Source organism: Onychomys torridus, chromosome 4 (assembly GCF_903995425.1).
Source record: "Onychomys torridus chromosome 4, mOncTor1.1, whole genome shotgun sequence".
NCBI lineage: Eukaryota > Metazoa > Chordata > Mammalia > Rodentia > Cricetidae > Onychomys > Onychomys torridus.
In genome coordinates, this window is record NC_050446.1 from 37,012,213 (window position 1) to 37,033,397 (window position 21,185).

The 21,185-nt window shown below is 39.6% G+C and overlaps 1 protein-coding gene across 8 annotated transcripts in view; it reads right to left on the reverse strand.

Annotated features, from left to right (window-relative positions):
* The window catches only part of Baz2b (bromodomain adjacent to zinc finger domain 2B), a 240,467-nt gene that overhangs the window by 173,221 nt on the left and 46,061 nt on the right, over nt 1-21,185 (reverse strand). For 7 of the 8 annotated variants that reach the window (XM_036186401.1, XM_036186402.1, XM_036186398.1 and 4 more), the window contains exon 2: nt 17,366-17,408. The exons of the other annotated variant lie outside the window; for it this stretch is intronic. The gene's annotated coding sequence lies outside the window, so the exon portion shown is untranslated. The remainder of the gene's footprint in view (nt 1-17,365; nt 17,409-21,185) is intronic. 8 annotated transcript variants of the gene reach the window in all.

Here is a 21,185-nt window from a genome sequence, read left to right on the forward strand (position 1 = left end):
AAACAGTGGGGAACTTACAATAATCAGGAGTAACTTTTTGTTTTCAGGAAACTACCTCAGGAATATCCCCCCCCCCCCCCCCCCCCGTCCCCCCCGTCCCCCTCAGACAGGGTTTCTCTATGAAGCTTTTGGTGCCTGTCCTGGATCTCACTCTGTAGACCGGGCTGGCCTCGAATTCACAGAGATCCTCCTGCCTCTGCCTCGGAGTGCTGGGATTAAAGGCATGTGCCACCACCACCCGGCTGTGTCTCAGGAATATTAATGGTATTGGACTCAATGGTCTGTCACCTCTATTAGGAAATTCTCTTTTATGAGAAATGTTGTAAGAATAAAAAGGTTTTTTTTCTTTTTCCTCAAGATTGTCTCTGAGGATAAGGATTGATTATATATATACTTATTCTTTTGTAGTACACACTTATGCTTCATATATAAACATTGTAAAGTTCTGTTTACATATAAATTCTTTTGTTTTTTGTTTTTTAAACAGAGTTTCTCTGTGTAAGGCTATGACTGCCCTGCAACTCATTCTATAGACCAAGCTGACCTTGAACTCACAGAGATCCACTTGCCTCTGCCTCCTGAGTGCTGGGATTAAAGGTGTGTGCCACCACCGCCCAGCATGAACTAAGTTTTAAATTAATCTTTTATTTAATTTTTCATTAATGTTTTCATCGTTCTTTCCCTTCCCCCGACTCCTCTAGTACCCACTTCAGTTTCTCTCACTCAACACAGACACACACAGTATTGCAGCACACGCCTGAAATCCCACCTCTCAGGGCAAAGATCAGAAGGATCAAATTAAGAACCTGTCTCTAAGACAGAGCAAAACCAAGCATTTCTCCGAATAGAACTGGAAAGGTAGGGACACACTTGCACCACCACTGCGCAGGATTTTAGTCCATGCCAGTTTCACTCCCACGTGAAAGGGAAGGAAGGCTACTGGGCACTGTGATTTGGGGCAATGTCTCGAAGGTGTCTGCCATCCTTTCCCATATCCACTTCCAGTCCTATCTCCTGTGCCTCCTCTTTCCTATGAACCAAGACTTCTCAAGCTGCCACAAATAGAAAACCGACAGACCCACATATTTGGCAATGAAGTATTGCCTTATTCCACAAGTTACATATTTCATGATCAGCTTTAAGACTGTCAAGAAATCTATACTTTTCTGATATCATCCTAATTCAGGCATATCTTATTTTATGGTACTTTGCTTTTCTATAATAAAATATGTACGTGTGTGTGTGTGTGTGTGTGTGTGTGTGTGTGTGTGTGTGTGTGTCTGTGTTGTCTGTCTGTGAGGGTCAGGGGCTGACTTTGGGTGTCATTGCTAAATGGCTTCTGTAATTGATTTTTGAAAATAGTTTCTCGCCAGGCGGCAGTGGCGCACACCTTTAATCCCAGCACTCAGGAGGCAGAGAGGCAGGTGGATCTCTGTGAGTTTGAGGCCAGCCTGGGCTACAGAGTGAGTTCCAGGACAGCCAAGGCTGTTATACAGAGAAACTCTGTCTCAGAAAAAAAAAAAAACTTTCTCACTGACCCTCACCGTCCCCAGTCCCTGGGCTGACTGCTGAGAGAACCCGGGCTCTTCCACTGCTGCCCCAGCAAGCCTTGACAGACTGAGCCATAGCCAGCCTGGTGCTGCTTTTCTTAAAACCAACTGTGGCAACCTTGCATGAACAAGTCATTTATGGTGATATTTTATTTGTGCTGAAATGTGATTTTATTTGTATGTTAATAAAAAAAGTTACCTGGGGGTCAGAGCTAATAGCAAGCCATAGTAGAAGCTGGGTGGTAGTGACACACGCCTTTAATCTGATCACATGGCAGGCAGAGTCTGTGTGTTCAAGGATACAGCCAGCATGGAGACACATGCCTTTAATCTCAATACCAACCATAGAAGACCTGGAGGTCGGTATAGACCGGTAGTGATGAGTAGGTCATGTGGTTGGGTTTACACCAATGAGAAGGCAGAACAGAAGTCAATAAAAAGACAGACACACAGGAAGTAGGTCTCTTTCTCAGGGGAAGGACGGCAGAGGCAGAGAAGGATAAGAAGGCGGTTTTAGTCTCAGCTCTTAGGCTACTGCTCTGACCTCTTGGGCTTTTAATTCTGCATTTGGCTCTGTGTTTCTTATTTAGTAAGACTGTTACATCTACAGTCATTGGCACCAGTGTTATAATGGCATGAATTCACTTCATGTTTATGTCAGATTTTTAACTTCACCATTATTATTATAGTATCTGTTACAGCAGTAGTTCTCAACCTGTGAGTCAAGACACCTTTGGGGGGGGGGGCGTCACATATCAGATATTTACATTACAATTCATAACAGTAATACAATTACAGTTATGAAGCAGCAACAATATAATTTTATGGGTGGAGGTTAGCACAACATGAGGAACTGTATTAAGGGATCACAGCATCAAGAAGGTTGAGACCCACTGTGTTGCAGTGTTCTATGAGCAGGGATCTTTCTGTTATATTTATACTGCCTGAGGCAGTATGAACTGCTTCCATATTAGGCTGCCTCTCCATTGGTGGATATGGTAGTGTCCTAAATGCTTTCACCAGTGGCTCTTCACTAGCCTCTCTCCTTGCAGACATTCCCAATTCCAGAAACACAACAGTACTGAGAGCAGGCCAATTAATCCTACGATAACTGATGAGTTGAAGGAAGGAAGGGTTGAACATCTCTCTCATCTTTGAATCAAAGGCCAGACATGATTAACCTTATTGGAAACAGACTGGCAGAAAGCTGAGGTTCTTGTGTCAAATGGCCCAGTTATGAGTGAGAGGAAAGGTTCTTTTTTTCAAGACAGGGTTGCTCTGTGTAGCTTTGGAGCCTGTCCTCGAACTCACAGAGATCCGCCCGCCTCTGCCTCCTGAGTGCTGGGATTACCCAGCAGGAAAGGTTCTTGCAGGAGATGAAGATGGTGTTTCAGTAACAGTATGGTCTTACTCCTGACATAGAGAAACCAATCCGGCCACACTCCCTTAGACAAACCTAACCCAGAGCCAGGCCCTAACTGGCTTCAGTGTCGTGAGGGCTAAAGGCTGTGGCAGCCTTGTACAAGATAACGTACAGAGGATGAGTCGTGAGGCTTAAGGAAAGACTCAGTCTCTACAGTACACAAGTGGAAAGTGGAGCAACAACACAGACATTGGAAGTACAGTTCATTTTCCAGATCAACTGAGACAACTGAAGAAGGTCATTCAAAACACTAAGCTGTAACTTGGCATCCTTTACTTCCTAATGCTGTGATAAAGACCAGAGCCGAGTTTATTTCAGCTTATAGCTCACAGTCTATCATGAAGGGAAATCCAGGCAAGAACTAAAGGCAGAAACACGGAGAAGAAACTGCCACAGAGACCACGAAGGAACACTGCTTACTTACCAGCTTGTTTTCCATGGCTTACTCAGATTGCTTTCTAATGCAGCTCACGACCACATGCCCAGTACGGTGAAGGGCTCTAGCAGATCCAAGCATGGCAAACATGGCACCAACAGTTTTTGCCTTACCCTTCACCCTATTCACTATACCTTGTTAAAACATAAGATTACATTCCTAAAGCTAGCCACCAAGGTCTAGCCCCTTATTTGGACACTTCCTCCTCCTGAGGCTGACTACCAAGGTCCAGCTGTCAAAGTACTGAAGTCCAGAAATCAGAATTCCCCTTTGGGCTACCTTAATTAACAAAAAACAACTCATCCTAACACAGGGTTTCCATTTTTCCCTTTATAAACTGTCATTTGCCTATGGGTTGCGTCTTCTCTCCATCCAGAGGCAGTCCTTTGTCCCTCCAAGGCAAAGTTCCCTTCCCCTTCACCCTTGTATCCACCCCTCCCCCATATCCTGTCTTTGACTGTCCTTTGGCCTCTGGGGCAAATAAATATCTCCTTTGTGCTGAGAACTTGGTCTTGGGGTATCTTGTGCCTACTTCAAAGTCCTATCAAGTATGTCCCTACAGACGTGGGACCTCCCACATCAACCATTAATCAAGAAGATACCCCCCCCCCACAGACTTGCCTACAGGCTAATGGGAGGGAGGCTTTTTTCTTACTATGTTTTCTTCTGCCTGGACAACTTTCATTTGTGTCAAGACTAACCAGCACAGCTATCCACAAACAAACTTCCATTAGAAGTTCCCTTCAAGACGTTTATGACATCAGAAGAGAGGTCAATGCCTAACGTTGGCCTAAAAAGTCAGGCCAACTCTCTCACTGCAGGCTAATCTAACTAATTGGAGCCAATGCTAATTTACCAGTCTGACAATCCTAGAATCCTAAGAATCAGACCAAGTGGCCATAGATAATTACTTCTATAATTAATATTTTAAGTCGTTATATTTTACGTGTATGGTGTCTTGCCTGCACATGTATCAATGGACCTTGGGCCTGAAGATACCAGAAAAAAGGATCATTATCCCTTAGAACTTTAGTAACAGAGGGTTGTGAGCAGCCACGTAGGTGATGGGAATGAAACCCGGGTCCTCTGGAAGAGCAGCCATTTTCTTAACTGCTGAGCCATCTCTCCAGTCCCAGATAATGAATTTGTGGGAAATTAAATTAAAAACCTATAAAGGATCAGGACATGGTAGCACATGCCTATAATCCCAGCATTCAGTGACTGAGAAACAAAAATCACAAGTTTGGGGCCATCTTGGGCTATGTCTCAAAAAAAAGGAAAAGTATTTTGAACTCCCTATTTTATATATCACAAGAACATCTGTAATTCATGGGAAGAATTCAAAATATCAGCAATTCCAAGAGTTTAGAAGAAGTTGATTACAGCCATCGGGGTGACTTCAAAGTTTTGAGATTTCGGTGAAGGAGCAAACACAGGTGTCTGGTGGAAGTGGCAAGGGCATTTTAAGCAGAACATGAAACATGACTCAAGTGCTACAATACTGTCATAAAATGTGATGAGCTGTTGCTTATGCATGAGCAAATAATAGAGAGTGAGACTGAAGCCCCTCCTGGTAAAGACACTACTGACAGTCCTAAAATGTCAAGGAAGATAAAGAATCTATGACATAAACTTAATGAGAAGGCAGTGCAGGGTTTAGACAACTATGATCTTCAAAGTTCCACTATGTGTAAAATGCTATCAAACAGCATCAGATGCTACCGAGAAATCTGTTTCAAATTCATTATCTTAGTTGAAGAAACTGCCACAGACCTTAGCCAGTCAGCACCCACTGAATTTTTGTCAGGGTAAGACCCTCGAACAAAAAGAAAATAAGGATGCTCTGAAAGCTTAGATGATGGCATTCTCCCACACCCCCCTCCCGGGTTTTGGTTTCTCAAGACAGTTTCTCTGTGTAGCTCTGGCTGTCCTAGAACTTGTTTCTGTGGACCAGGCTGACCTGGAACTCAGAGGTCCACCCACCTCTGCTGGGATTAAAGGCATGCACTGCCACCACCACCTAGATAATTGTGGCATTTTTTTAAAGGAAAGAAGTACTAGCTGGGCAGTGGTGGCACACTCCTTTAATCCCCACACTCCATGGGGGCAGAGGCAGGTGGATCTTGGAGTTCCAGGTCATCCTGGTGCACAGAAAAAAGTTCTAGAACAGCCACGGATACACAGAGAAACCTTGTCTTAAAAAAAAAAAAAAAAGAAGTACTTTTAAGTAAAACATATATATTTTTTGTACAGATAGAGCTACGATTAAAGCTAACAGATGACATAATAATGTAAATATGACTGACAAAACACTAAGAAACCCAAAAAAGTTGGGTTACTTGCTTTATTGCAATATTAGCTTTTATTGGGGTGGTCTGAAACAAAATCTGTGCATCACAAAAAAGATGAATTTAGCTTAGCTTAAATGAAAACATCAAAAATACTCCTGATCAAAATCCTACCAGATGTTTAACTTTAACTCACCTAGCATGAACTCTATCTATAGTAATGCAGATACTCCTTCTCTTCTTCCCTTCCCCATCTTTCTCTCTTCTCTGTATTTAAATGTGACAGATTATCAATAAATTCTATAAATTCTCTCTCCATCACACTTAGTGTGAGCCACTTCCTATGGGTCTTCACGAGGTTAGAAACAGTCTACAATTTAGTACAGGAAACAGCTGAACACACAAGGCATCTAAGAGTTCTATAATAATATGTCACAAAACTTTAGTTATACATAAACCCCTTTTTCAGGAAGAAAAAAAAAACTGCAATGGTCTGTATTGATTTTATTGGATTCTTATAGTAATGAAATATAGAAAAGTAAAACTGGATGAGATGAAATCTTTCTTTGGCTCTAGGATCTTATCCAAATATAATACCAAAACAAACGAATAAGTATGTTCACAGACACTAGAAAAACAACTAGATTTTAATATCACATGATGGCTTTATAAAAATTAATCATTATAACCACTATAAATAGGGCACTGACTGATAGTTTCCTATGTTTTCTGTTCTAGTTTCTTGACCAAAGGCAACATAAGAAGAAAGGGGCTCATTTAGCCCATGTTTCCAAGTTACAGTCCATTACATTTGCACATAAAAGGCAAGAGCAATGAACGTAAGCACACAAGAAGTCAGCCCAGGTCCCATGCACAATTCCTCCACTGATTAAGAAAAGTGAAGACAGTATCTCATAGGCATGTCATAGATGCATCTCCTAAGTGATTCTAGAGTCTATAGAGTTGAGAATCAGTGGTAGCCATAATTCCACCCCTTGTCAACCTGACACCATAACACATCATTTTAACATTGTGTCCTCTTCCCATAGGCTAATATCATATTATATCATGAGGTACATTCAGTCCAACTTTAAAAGTCTCCATTGTCTTTTACAATTCTAACATTTTAAAAGCCCAAAGTCTCTTAACTGTGAGCTGCTCTAAAATAAAAAAACAAGTTACAAATTTCAAACACTTATCGGTACAAAGGAAACATTTCCATCTCAAAATGGAAGAACCAAGGCATAACATGAAACAGTTACATCAAAGCAAAACCAAAATCCAATAGGTCACACACACACCAAATCCTGCAGTTCCATGTCCAGCACTCATAATGTCAAGTTCCAGGCTCCAAATGGCTCTGATAGCCCCATTCCTCCAGCTCTGCCACCTAGAGCATACAACAGCTTCTCTCCTAGGCTGGCTCCACTCCATGCCCACAACTCTTCTCAGTGGGCACCCCACAGTTCTGGCATCATCTATGATCTGGTGTTTCCATGGCAACTGAGGCTTCACATTCACAGATTCGAGAAGTAGGCTCAGGGACTCTCTTCTCTGTAAGAACTCTGACCCTATCACACAGTGGCTACCCTCAGTTGTTTTCTATGACCCCTCAATCTTGCATTTGCTGTGTCTGCAAAACCAGTACCACCTGAACAATGATGCCAAGTTCTTTCAGCTCAAAACATAGGTTGCCCACCTTTGGACTATGGGTAAACCACCTTTCACAATGGAGTTGATCTCAGTAACAATCACAGCTGATATAGCTCATCACCAGCCTGAATGCTTGCCTGTCCTGAAACTTCCTGTACCCAACTACTCCATCATCTCATGATTTAACTTCACTTAAGCTGAAAGGACCTTAGCTAAATGAAGCCAGATTATTGGCCAAAATATCACAAAAAAATGGTCCCTAACCCAGTTCCTAGTGGATTATTTGTTCCTCTCTGAAACCTCATATCCTAGGCCCAAACTGTCTCCATTTTCCTTGGTATTCCTATCTTTTAAGCTAACACAAGAATGGTCCATTAAACCAGACATTGACCTCACAGAGGAAGGTGGATCCCTAAGTTCAAGGCCAGCCCGGTCTACATAGCAAGTTCCAGGAGAGGCAGGGCTACACACAGAGAGACCATGTCTTAATAAACAAAAAGATGGCCTGTTATGCTCTGATTCCAGCAATCACTGGCTTTTTTAGTATAACATTCCAAACTCTTTCATATTCCTCCTATAAAACAGTTCCAAAGTCCTAAAAGCCACACAGTCCTGTTTATCAGCAGTAGTCCTCCTTCTCCATACCAATTTCTGACTAGTTCTTTCCTTGTTGCTATGATAAAATATTCAGACAAAGCAACTTAAGCTAGAGAAGATTCTATTTAGCACACAGTTCCAGGGTACAGTCCTTTCATCCACAATCAGGAGAGCAGTTAATGGATGTATACGAGTTCTCAGTTCATTTTTCTCACTTATACATCCTAGGTCCCACCCACAATTAAGATGGGTCTTCCAAAATCAAAGCATAACAAGACAATCTCTCTCAGGCATGTGCAGAGGTCCAGCACCTAGATAAGCTTAGATTTATCAAGTTAACAACACTAGCCATCACACTTTCTAACTAGATTTGAATTTTCACACCTGTACTGTGGTATGCCTGAATGATTTAAGCAGTCCCATCATTTCTTACTACAAACTACAACATTTTGAGTTAGCTTACTATGCTATCAACAAATCTTCAATGGCACAAGTAAATCATTTTCATATCAAATTTATTTGGGGAGTAAAATTTCATTAGACCAATATAAACTATAGTCACAACCCTGAATACATTTGGCAGATATTGGTTCTAGAACGGCCATCTTAGATAATCTAGGAATGTATTTACATTAATTTTTATATTACTTTTAGTCTCTTTCTCACTAGTATATGTAAATACACATACATATACATATATACACACATATATGTATATATGTCTGTGTATATGTTGTATGTATATATTACATATACATATCTATGTGTACATATGTGTATAAACACATATACTAGTGAAAAATACACACACATTCTCTTAATAGTCCAGTCTCATATATATGTATACACACACATATATATATGTACACACACACACACACACACACACTGACTCAGACCTAAAATCCCAGTGCAAATGAACACTACTATAGTAGAAACAACAAATATTAGAAAGAAACACATAATGGAGAGATCAGCTCTAACACTGAGGATAACATTTTCTCCTTCCTTCCTTCCTTCCTTCCTTCCTTCCTTCCTTCCTTCCTTCCTTTCTTTCTTTCTTTCTTTCTTTTTCAATATTCAAGGTCTTTATTTAACTGTAACAGTAACTGTTGGTGGGAATTTTTTCCCTAGTTCCAAACACCTGCTAGCTTGGAAGGACATAAGAAAACAAACTGGTCATGGAATCCCACAGGATTGTCTTAGGGTTGCATGGAACCTTCCACTAAGCATTGCTAACAGTGAATGAAGGGAGGGGAGGGGACAGCACCCCAGAGGGACAAAGTGAAGGACCAAGGAAACATTCCATTCCACGTGGTTAAGACTGCAGCAGGGAACAGGTCGGTCTATCAGCAAGAACAGATTCTGAAAATGGACAATGGAATCGGAGTCCGTGGGGCTCAAGTTGCCTTCTTTAAGGCTTACTGGAGCTGGTCCAGGTGCCATGAAGTGGGGCAAAGGCTTGGTGTGAGCCAGTGTGGTCCTGCTGGCCCTTACCTCCTGCTGGTGTCCCCACTGTCCTGCCCTCCAGTCATAACCCCCAGGCCTGGGCTGGGCGGTTCTTTAGACTTAAATCCACATCAAAGTCAGTAGGTTAGCCCCTTTGGATATCCATGATAAATGACTAGCCAGTTATATCAAAAGCACTGATAACCTTGTAGCCTGTCATTTGCCTAAGAAGGAAGAATAAAAGATGAAACTGGAATGGGCTGTTTGTTCAGTGAGCTTGGTAGGGGGGTAAGAAGGGAGTGAGGAGGGGTGTAATAAACTTGTAGCTTGAGGACTTGAGTTCTATCCCCAGGACTTACATTGTAGAAGGAGAGAATCAACTCCTGAAAGTTGTCTTTACACACACACACACACACACACACACACAGAGAGAGAGAGAGAGAGAGAGAGAGAGAGAGAGAGAGAGAGAGAGAGAGAGAGAGAGAGAGAATACTTGATAAGAGCAATGAATAAATAAAAATTATGAATTTTATTATCAAAAGTCCAGGGTCTCTTGAACATGGAAAACCAGAGGACATAACTACAGTCTTTAGATGCAGTGTGCTTTGTGGACTGCAAAGTTTAAATATACTGTCTTATGTGCCATGGAAATATACCTGTGGATTTGATAGTTTTAAAGAAACATCAGCAATATTTGTGTCAGACTTTTCAAAACATCCATACCATGCTAACTTAGATGGTAATTACACAATAAAAAGTTTTTCTCCATTTTTATCAAAATGCCTTCTTTACTACAGATCATTCAAGTGTGAACTACCCAAATCCTGTAACTCAGTGTGTAACACTGGTGTTTTTCACTCTACCTAATTTGACAGGCTTCCCTGGACTTCATCTGTCTATACAGATACACCTTATAGTACAAGTGCTCCTTGGTGTCCTACAAAATGTTAAAGAAGACAAAAATGTGCTAACCAAATTAAATTCCATGCAGCCTTAATTTAAAAAGATTTATGTGATTTAGGTGCTAATCTCTGCACTATTATAACAATAATAAAAACAAATGTTTTTCTTCTACACTCTAATACTTCTGTGATTATTCCTAGATCTTTTAATGTTTCTCCTTTTTCGGGCACACAGATAAATAAGAAAGTATCCGTAAACCAACTGTTCTAATTTTGTACACTTTCACATATTCAAAAGATGACAGATGTGGTGGTATACACTTTTAATCTTAGCTTCTGGGAAGCGTGGCAAGAAGATCATGAGTTTGAGGTAAGCCTGGATTGCTTAGAGAGATCCTATTATTAAAAAAAAAAAATCAAGGTATGTATAACATGAGTCTGTGAAACATAGTACCATTTATACCTCAGTTGTTCAACTGCAGGACACCATGTGCTTTCCATTGCCTTAACTGTACAATGATAAAACAGTGCAAAACTTTAGAAGATGGAGCACTGGGGGGAAGTTCCTTTCATTCAAATACACATTTAAGAACAGCAGTGGAAAGGGTTTTATATTAAGTAATTTAAATGGCTGCTATAGAGTAATTTTGAAGACCTTATTCAAAATATTCAGATTTTTAGATATCAAAATGTCTAAGAGATTTTCTAACTACTACTATGCATTGCATTATACTTTATTTAACTATCTCATATTGTTGACATATTTAGCGTGTTAGAGGTATTGGTTTATATAAAGACTGAAATTCCTGTGTAGACTTAACTCAAGTCTACTTACTCTAGTTTTGCTGTTAGAAAATGGGATAGTGATCAGATAACAGATAACAGACCTGTTATGGAAACGGTTGATCACAGCTAATGATTTAACAACCACTAGAATACTGGAAACATCTCAGCTTACTCATTTGTAAAATATAATACTATGCCATCTAAATTGTTAAAGGTTCAAATAGAATGAACCTTGATGCACACATTGATATATTTATTTAAAATATCTAACAGAAAAACAATAAATAATACTGAAATGGTCAGTATTAAAAGAACTTATCACTAGACACCTAGCTCCTTCCTGACATTTTAATCTCTTTCACTTACACAAACTTTATATTTCAACGATACTAGGATAAGATGCCTGCGCCTATAAATCTCAACCTCTCTCAATGCATATTCACTAAGTACTGAACTACATGCACAGCTCCTTTTACTTTATTTTGAGAGAGATCACAAAACTTGGGAGACTGGCCTTGAACTTGATACCCTCTTAACATCAGCCTCCTGGGTAGCTGGAATTACAGACTAAACTTCTAGGAATGGCTTGATTGTCTCCTAAAGACAGTGACTTGTTATGGTTTCTCTAATCTCCTAAAACTAAAATGGCCAAAAATAACAGTAGAGTTCAAATAAGTGAAAAGTGAAAAACAAACAAATAAACCCTATAACATTTTTTTCAATGGTATAATTTTTTTTTTTTTTCTAAGAACAACCTTAGTGTTGTTGGGTGGTAGTGGTGCACACCTTTAATTCCTGTACTTGGGAGGCAGAAGCAGATGGACATCTGAGTTTGAGGTTAGCCTTCCTGGTCTACAAATTGAGTTCCAGGACTGCCAGGGTCGCTACACAAAGAAACGCTGCTATCTCAAAAAAACAATTCAAAAACAAACTATCTTAGTGTTATCAAAGTCAGTTTAAGCCATGAATGGTAACACAAAGCCAGTAGTTCTTGCAACACAGAAATTTCACTCTGTCACAAGAAAAAGGAAGTGCAGATGTGAAAAAGCAGAGCAAGCCAGGTGGCATCATGAGTTTGGAGACTTTGTTTTGTTTCCCCTTCTCAGTACATGGCCTCCAGCCAGGGTTCAGTTAGCACAGCTACATTTCAACAAGAAAGGAGGAAGAGACTGTGCTCCACCTTTTCCTGTGGGATGCTTTCTACTCAGTTGGGCAGATGGAGTCTACCACCCCAGCTCTCGGACAAACAGGAGGACCAGGCCTTCCCTGGTGAGTTCCAGGCCCGCTAAATCTACACACAGATTCTTCCTTTTTCAACCAACAAAAATACAACAAGGCATACTATTGCTGCTTACTCATTACATTTAGCTACAAGGGAGAATGAACTGTTTTTTACTCCAGGTGTACTATGGACTTAAGTTAGAAAGGCCAAAGTATCAGAGGAAATTTATCTAGGAGCTGGAGAGATGGCTCAGTGGTTAAGAGCACTGGTTGCTCTTCCAGAGGACCCAGGTTCAATTCCAAGTACCCACATGGCAGCTCACAACTGTCTGTAACTTCATTTCCAGGGGATCCAACACCCTCATGCAGACATGAGTGCAGATAAAACACCAATGCACATGAAGTAAAAATTGGTTAAAAAATAATATTAAGTATATAATAATATATTAAATAGGATTATTTTAAAATACAAGTAACACTATAGTAATAGTCATTGTAATGAAATTCAGTGCACACAAAATCAGCTGTAAGTAAAAATGTGTGTGTGTGTGTGTGTGTGTGTGTGTGTGTGTGTGTGTTTGTGTGTGTGTGTATTCTCTTACAGAAAAAGATTTGGGGGATTTGAGAAGAAATAGAACTATCTATTCTGGAACAATAGGTAAAGCGTGACAGTCTGAGTTTGACCCTTGGTACCCACATGGTAGAAGGAGAGAGCTGACTCCTACATATTGTCCTCTGGCTTCCTCATGCTCACTCTTGCATGCCCCCCACAACCCCTGCGCATGTGCACACATACACATAGACACACAGACCCACACACACACTTTATTTTTAATGGAATTATTCTATTATCCTTTATAGATGTTATGCAGAGACTTTTAATCAAGTTGGGGATAATCATAAAACAGTAATGCAAATTATAGCAAAACAAGATAAAACTAGGTAATGTCTTAGGCAACTAACTTTGCAGATAACTAGTATGATAGTCAAAAGAAGTTAGTACAAGGTGATGGTGCATGCCTTTAGTCCCAGTACTCGGGAGACAAAGCCAGGCAGATCTCTGTGAGTTCGAAGCCAGCTTGGGCTACAGAGTGAGTTCCAGGAAAGGCTTCAAAGCCACACAGAGAAACCCTGTCTTGAAAAACCAACAACTGGGGTTGGGGATTTAGCTCAGTGGTAGAGCACTTGCCTAGCAAGCACAAGGCCCTGGGTTCAGTCCTCAGCTCTGAAAAAAAAAAAATAATAATAAGACAAAGAAAAAAAAAACCCACCTACAACCTCCTCTCCCCCCCAAAAGTCTCCATGCGTGTATTTATGGGGTTGGGGATTTAGCTCACTGGTAGAGCACTTGCCTAGCAAGCCTAAGGCCCTGAGTTCGGTCCTCAGCTCCGGAAAAAAAAAGAAAGAAAAAGAAGTTAGTATATGCTATCTTTTGTGCTAAGTGCTTTGTGAACATTATTTCTTCTAATATTCACAACACTCCTGAGATCTAAGTAGTATTCCTAGAGAAGGAAACCTGGATCTTTAAGGAATTAGCACAAACTGCAACTACAATATAAACCCCAAGGGAAAATGTAATAATTTTCTGACCTAAGTCCATGTTCCTAAACACAGTACAAACTACCACCCCTCAAACTCTATCCATATTGCAATGTCCAGTCAGAACTGTCTAAAGTTCATTCTAGCCTTTTAAGAGGTTAGCATTCCAGCCAAGTATGACTGCCTTCTCCCCGAAAAAAGAATTTTTCTTTGCAAGAAATTAAAGAATGTGGAAGGTTGAGATGGGTGTGACTGTGATACACTAACATGGATCTCTATCAGAAAGTATAATCTAGAGGCTGGGCACATAAAAACTAGTTGGTAAAGAGCTTGTCATGCAAGCATGAAAACCTGAGGTTGATCACCAGGACCCACATAAAAAGGTGGATGTGGTAGCCTGTTACACCTGTAACCACAGTGCTGAGGAAGTGGGACTGACTGTCCAGCCAGTCTAACCTAGTCCAAGAGCTTAAGGTTTCTACACATGTACCTAAATACACATGTGCACATACACATAATGGAACATGCACAAACACACACAGAAGAAGATAGGAATCTACAGAAACATACATGAAAGGGTTACAATGAATATCGTAAATTTCAATATTCAGGAGATTTTTATAGTTGATTTCATGTCTCTTAGCAATCTATGAAGGAGAAAGCTACAGTTAACACAAGAAAGATAAGACATTCTATTTACGTATTAGTCCAATCCCTTCAAACAGATGCAATGCATCACTTCATAGTTGACCATACCAAGGCAGAAAGTTGCAAAATAGCACACAGTGACCTCATTACCTGCATTCTACATGGATCTAAAACCTATCTATCCTCCTTGCTATTCACCCTGTACCTTAGTGTTCGATTACATATGTTAAAATCTTCATTTCCATTTTAATATAGGGGAAATTGAAGATACTCAGTAATTTAGCACTTTCAGTATGTTTATGACTACCAACAAACACTTGCTGAGTACAGTAGAAAGGTTTATGTACTTAAAATCAATCCAAAATATAAGAGTCAATGATCAGTAACATAGAACTAATAAAAACTAAGTGTTACCAAATCATTAGAGAAGAAGAATCACTTTCAATTAGTATGATTAAAGAATACCTCAGAGAGATGATTGGATAAGACAGAGCATTAGAAGGGAGAGCTGCTTTCATCAGAATGATGTTTTTAAAGCTTGAAAAGATAAGACTATTCTATGTAAAAATAACAATATAAGAATGGCATAAAAACATTTAATGTAGCATATGGAGTTTATATTGGGGACAATATACAGTTATTGCTCTTGAATATTATAATGTATTCAGGAGCCAATTAGGATATCAAATTAGAGTATGGATTTGAACTAGTAGAAAACAAGAAGTCACCTAAGGTTTTCTGACAGGGAAATTCCTTAGTAAGACTAAACTGAGGAACATATACAAGTTTTGATGGAATTGGCAATGCCCAACCCCCCAAAAGCTCAGTAAAACAGTTTTGTTATCTGTGTGGATTGTGGTATAGAGGCAAAGAATAGTAATTGTAATTTTCTTTTTTCCTAAAAATTGCTAAAATGTTTTAAGGAAAAATATATTTATATATTATAGGATATACAAATGTTGCCTATTGCTTTAGCTCAGAAACAGCTAAAGTCTACAACTTTAATTACTATGTCATCTCATGATACCAGCTTATGGATCTCTGACTAGGTCCTTGGCTTCCCACTGTCTTGGAATAAAGCAGTCTTTCCCTAAAAGTACCTTACCTCAGGCCCAGGCTTGGCGGCTATGGTAGTTTGAATGCAATTGTCCCTCATAATCTCATAGGCTATGGCACTATTAGGAGGTGTGGCTTTGTTGTAGAGGGTACAGCCTTGTTAGAGGAAGTGTGTCACTGTGGGGGCGGGCTTTGAGGTTTCCTATGCTCAGGATACCGACCAGTGTCTCAGTTAACATTCTGTTGCCTCCAAGATGTAGGCAATTACTTCATAAGAGCCATGGTCATGGTGTCTCTTCACAGAAACCCCAACTAAGACAGCAATGAACTCCCCTTTCACTAGCACCCCTCATAATCAGTGTCGAAATCTACTCTCCTCTCTTGACTGGAAGGTGTGAAGAAAGGCTCACAAGCCTGCCATCATCACAAAGTACAGTTTCTAATCCCAAAGGAACACTTCTTGTCTTTATTGAATATCTAACAACACTAAACATCATCTCTTCCTGAAATTCTTGAATTTAGACATGCAATTAGCTACTTAATAAATTTTAACTTGATTATAAAGCAGGGCATGCTACACATAATGCTTTATTTAGTATATTGCAGTGAAATATTCTATTTTATCAATAAAGTTCTGATTACAAATAAATAACCTAAAGACATAGTTCAGGGAAACAGCACTCACTTGCCTAATATGTGTGGCCTGGATTCCATCCCTACCACCTCAAAGAATGAAAACCAGAGGGGAAAGGAAAGGAAGAGGAAGAGAAGGGAAGGGAGAAAGGCGGGTAAAGAGAAAGTAAAACTGCTTCCATAAGGCTCAGTGAAACAAAATAACCATAAAACCTTTAGAGATACAATACAAAATTTCTAGTCAGTACAAAACAGAAAATTGAAAACATTTTCCAAAAGGAATGCTAAACATGACTATAAAGTTCATCTATACATGGCTTTGCCTTATACAAAACTTTAATACCTCTTAACTACTGTTTCTATGCTGAGTTAACAAAGCATGACCAAAGTAAGCTCAATAAATAATTTATTCAAAGCTCATTCCTTCGTTATTTATGAAGATACTATTTTAATGCTGGGCAATTTCATTACTACAGTGTAGCCTTTACTAGTTGAGAATCCTGTACCAGGCCTGGGGCACTTTTTAGAATTCATGTTCCCTATGTATAAGGTCTGTGTTCAATCTCAGCACCACAAACAAATCAAAACTCAACACTGTAGACCTAGGTATTGCTAAGGGGCTACTTTTAGGTAACACATTTACTTGACATACAACAGAAATGAACATTTAAAATAAAGCTAAATAGAAGAATCATTTTCTCCAAACACTGCCACTTGGGAAGCTAAGAACATCTGGGTATCAATAAGACTTTAAGGAAGAAGCCTGAGAATTCTATGAAGTTGCTATGCTTTCATAACCAGTCCTTAATAATCCATAACTGTAACTATCTCAAGTAATTGTATTTTTCCAGTTTTTCCCTAATATGGAATAACCTTAAATCTTTTGCCACATTTTGGTTAAAAAAAAATGAAAAAAGATGACAGCATGATTCACAGTGAAATATGCATGTAATAATTTCAGTTATAAATTAAAATTTCATTTAAATGACTTTAAAATCCTTTAAGGCATTTTACAAGTATTAAATAACTAGAAATCTGAAATATGAGTCACTGAAAATGTAAACATTCAACTGGCTGGTGGAAGAAATTATAATAGTTTTATGTTATAAATATCTCCTAACTCAGTTCTTATTCTCAGAGAAAACAAATCATCCTTTGAAGCTGAATTGTCATTTTGGTCTTACTGTGATCAATGTGGTCAAGCTTGTGACATCACTGTTGAGAAACCTGCAACAGGAAAACAGAATTAGCAATCAGCTGCATCTCACTTGAGTAAGTAATTTCAGAAACAACTTCTTTAGAACTTTGTCTTTATTCTCCTCACATTAACCTCAAGTGAAGCAAACGTAAAACAAATCGGCACAAAATTCCTGATGCTTGTGAGTGTGGCAGCATGGGCTTGTTCATAGTCAGCAAGACTAGATACTTAAAAATAAACTATAGGACATTCAGGTTACAGGTCTCGTTTATTTTCAGACATTTGTCAAGAAAAGAGTCACTGTGTCTTAAATATATCACAATGAGGGACTGATTTAAATACTTTCTCTATGATTAGCAGCCTTACCTATAGTCAAAATGTCATTTACTGAAAACAAGAGAAATTGCTACACACTAATCCTTATCAAAGATTAAAAGTATCTTTGGGACAGATCCAGTGTAAGCCATGAACCCAAGGGAACCTGTACACTAAGCCACTTCCTAAGCTATTAATGACTTACAGTTTATCCCTGAGAAATCTGACCTTCTAGAAACTTCTTCATTAACAAGGCTTTATTTAAGACATCTCTTAAATGCTTTAGTATTACAAAAAAAAAACAACACACTGTCAGTGTTTTAAGGTTAATAGCTTTCATGTGTTGTTTTAACAAATCCTCATAATAATCCTTTCAAAGAAGCAGAAGATGAATAATCTTCATTACACACTCATGGAGAAGCTTGCACCAGGATACGTGAATTGGCCCAACAGAAGAGAGCTGCCCTTGTCCTTACATTTGCCACACAATTCATCCTGCTCCCTTTCCTCATCTGTCTTTAATATAAAACCAACTACTGCTATCCTACTAGTTCAAGATACTGCTCATTGGCCAGCAGATGGCTCAGGAGATAGAGATGCTTGCTACCAAGCCCAAGTACCGCAATTCAATACCTGGAGCCACATCTTGGCAGGCAAAGACTTACGAATGTAGTACTCTGACCTCCACCCTCACATCATGAACACATAGTATGCATGTGTTCCCTACCTCCATACATACATACAAACACATAAAACCAATAAACAAAGGTTTAAATGATAGTTTACATATATATATAAAAAATCAGATAGAGCCTCCCTACTTCCAGTCTTGGTGTTTTATATCACTGCCCCACTGAAAACTGAACAGTTACTTTCTTTTTGTTTGATTAGGTTTTTTGTTTCGTTTTGAGTTGCTAGGATCTACCCCCGTGTCTCATTCTTGATAGCTAGAGTGCTCTACCACTGATACAACCTTGGTCTTTCCCACCATGCCCTAATTCTACCACAGCTTAGGAGAATTCTCCCAGTACTTCTTGAGCTTATGAGGCCTTCTCCTTCCGCCACCCGACCTCCACTACGTCTCCGGCCACTCTCTCTGTGCCACTCTAGTCACAATGACTGTGATACAACCCCAAGGGTATGAAACTTGTCTCATTTCAAAGCCTTGAAGACTTGCCAGTCCCTCAGTCTGGAGGAACTGTCCTCTCTGCTTTAGAAGATGGGTTCTCTCACTTCAGTCATGTATTAAAGCAAATGGGCTGCAGAGACGGCTCACCAGTCAAGAGTACTGGCACCACTCTTCCAGAGGAACCAGCACCTACAGGGCAGCTCAAGACCACCCCTAACTCCAATTCCATCTGATACACTCTCTTGGCCTTTGTGCAAACCAGGCATGCACATGGTGCACAGGCATACATGCAGGCAGAACACTCGTGAACATAAAATCAAATACAACAGCAAAATACACCAAATGCCACCTTGCTGTCTCACTATGCACTATCAGCTCTAAATTCCATGAAGGGAGATCACAGGAATTCTGCTTTTGTACCTGGAATCCAGCAACTGTTCATTAATCAGTAGCTAAACAAATGAGTCAACAAGCAGCTGTGGAGCTCTTAGTACATCTAGTATAATGCCATCATCTATAGAGAGCTATGAATGTAAATAAAACACAAAATCACCACTGCCTATTTAAGTAAAATAAACAATAGAAACCTGATGAACATTTTCATTTCAACAAGTCATTGCAGGAAGCATTTAAAATGCTTAAATTTTCTGGGTGGTGGTACTGGTGCATACCTTTAATCCCAGGATTTCTGTGAGTATGAGGTCAGTCTGGTCTACAGAGCTAGTTCTAGGACAGTCAAGGCTACACAAAGAAGCCTTGTCTCGAAAAATCCAAAATATATATTTTAATGCTTAAATTTAAGAAATAAACAAATAAAACCAAACAAGCAAAACAAGGTAGTGATGGAAAACTGGGGGTTGTGAATTACAGTAGGATAATAGGAGTCTGGATAGCTAAGATTTAAAACTTGAAGAAGGAACTGAAACACCCCCCCCTCCCTCTATATATATATGTGTGTGTATGTATGTATGTTTGTTTGTTTGTTTTTGTTTTTGTTTTTTGAGACAGGGTTTCTCTGTGCAGCTTTGCGCCTTTCCTGGATCTCACTCTGTTAACCAGGCTGGCCTTGAACTCACAGAGATCCGCCTGGCTCTGCCTCCCGAGTGCTGGGATTAAAGGCATGTGCCACCACTGCCCAGAAACTATACATTTTTTTGTGACAAATTAGTGTGTTGATGCATGGTGTGTGGTGGGTGTGCTTGTGTGTCTGTGTTGGAGTTGAGAGAGACAGTAAAAGTCAGGAGCCCTCGGGTACCACATTAAGTGCCAGGCCCTTGCTTCTCACCTGTTTGAGGCAAGATCTCTTCTTTGCTATTTGCTGCTGTGGACAACACAATTTTCCAGGGCTTCTCCCACCCCAACTTCCCATCTCCCTGTAGGCGTTCTGAAGTTATGGGTGAATACTACAGCACCTGGATTTCTGTGGATTCTGTGGACCACTCACTGCTCTTTATGTTTACACAGCAAGAGTTTCATCCACTGAGCCATCTCCTTAGTGCAGGATATGAGAGGAACTCATGTTAATTAATAATGATAACGAAGACCACTCAAAGTTCTAAGTTACACAATGAAACACACACACAGTGGGGGAGCAAGGTGACTTTTGTTTTGAACAGCCGGTAAGGTCCATGTTACTATCATTCATTCGAGTGGATGTCTCTATAAGCAGGTGAATTTTAAAATAATGTAAGTGTAAAATTTTATGAGAAGATTCAAAGCTTCCATTTCAATATAGGAGTTCATCAAGTTGTCTAGACTTCGAGTCTGGTTAATTTTGTTATGTGGTATTTTTATCCCCTTGTAAGTCTTCTTTTACAATAAAGTTTATTTAAATTTTTAAGATTTATTGATTGATTGATTGATTGATTGATTTGCTATGCAGTGTTCTGCCTGCATGTATACCTGCATGCCAGAAGAGAGCACGAGATCCCATTATAGATAGTTGCAAGCCACCATGTGGTTGATGGGAATTGAACTCAGGACTTCTGAAAGGGCAGCTAGTGCTCTTAACCTCTGAGCCATCTCTCTAGCCCTTATTTAAAGTTTTGCAAATAAAACAAAATAATCCAAGATTTGAAAATAAGTCACATAAATTATATCTCAAATCAAGAGTGCAGATGCATTCAATAAGTTGAATGGAGAAAGGACAGACTCTGAAGCAGAACTTGAGGAATTCTTATAAATAAGGCTCATGAGAAACAAAGGGGCATCCTAGGCTTGCTGACTCAAAGCAGAAAAATGGTCAAGACTGCAAAGACAGGTGAAGAGCCATCTCTGATGAGGAGAGTGTACGGAGGAGCTTCAAACAATGTAGGCAGGAGTCAGGGGAGACAAGCCTGAAACCATTTCCCTCTCAACCACT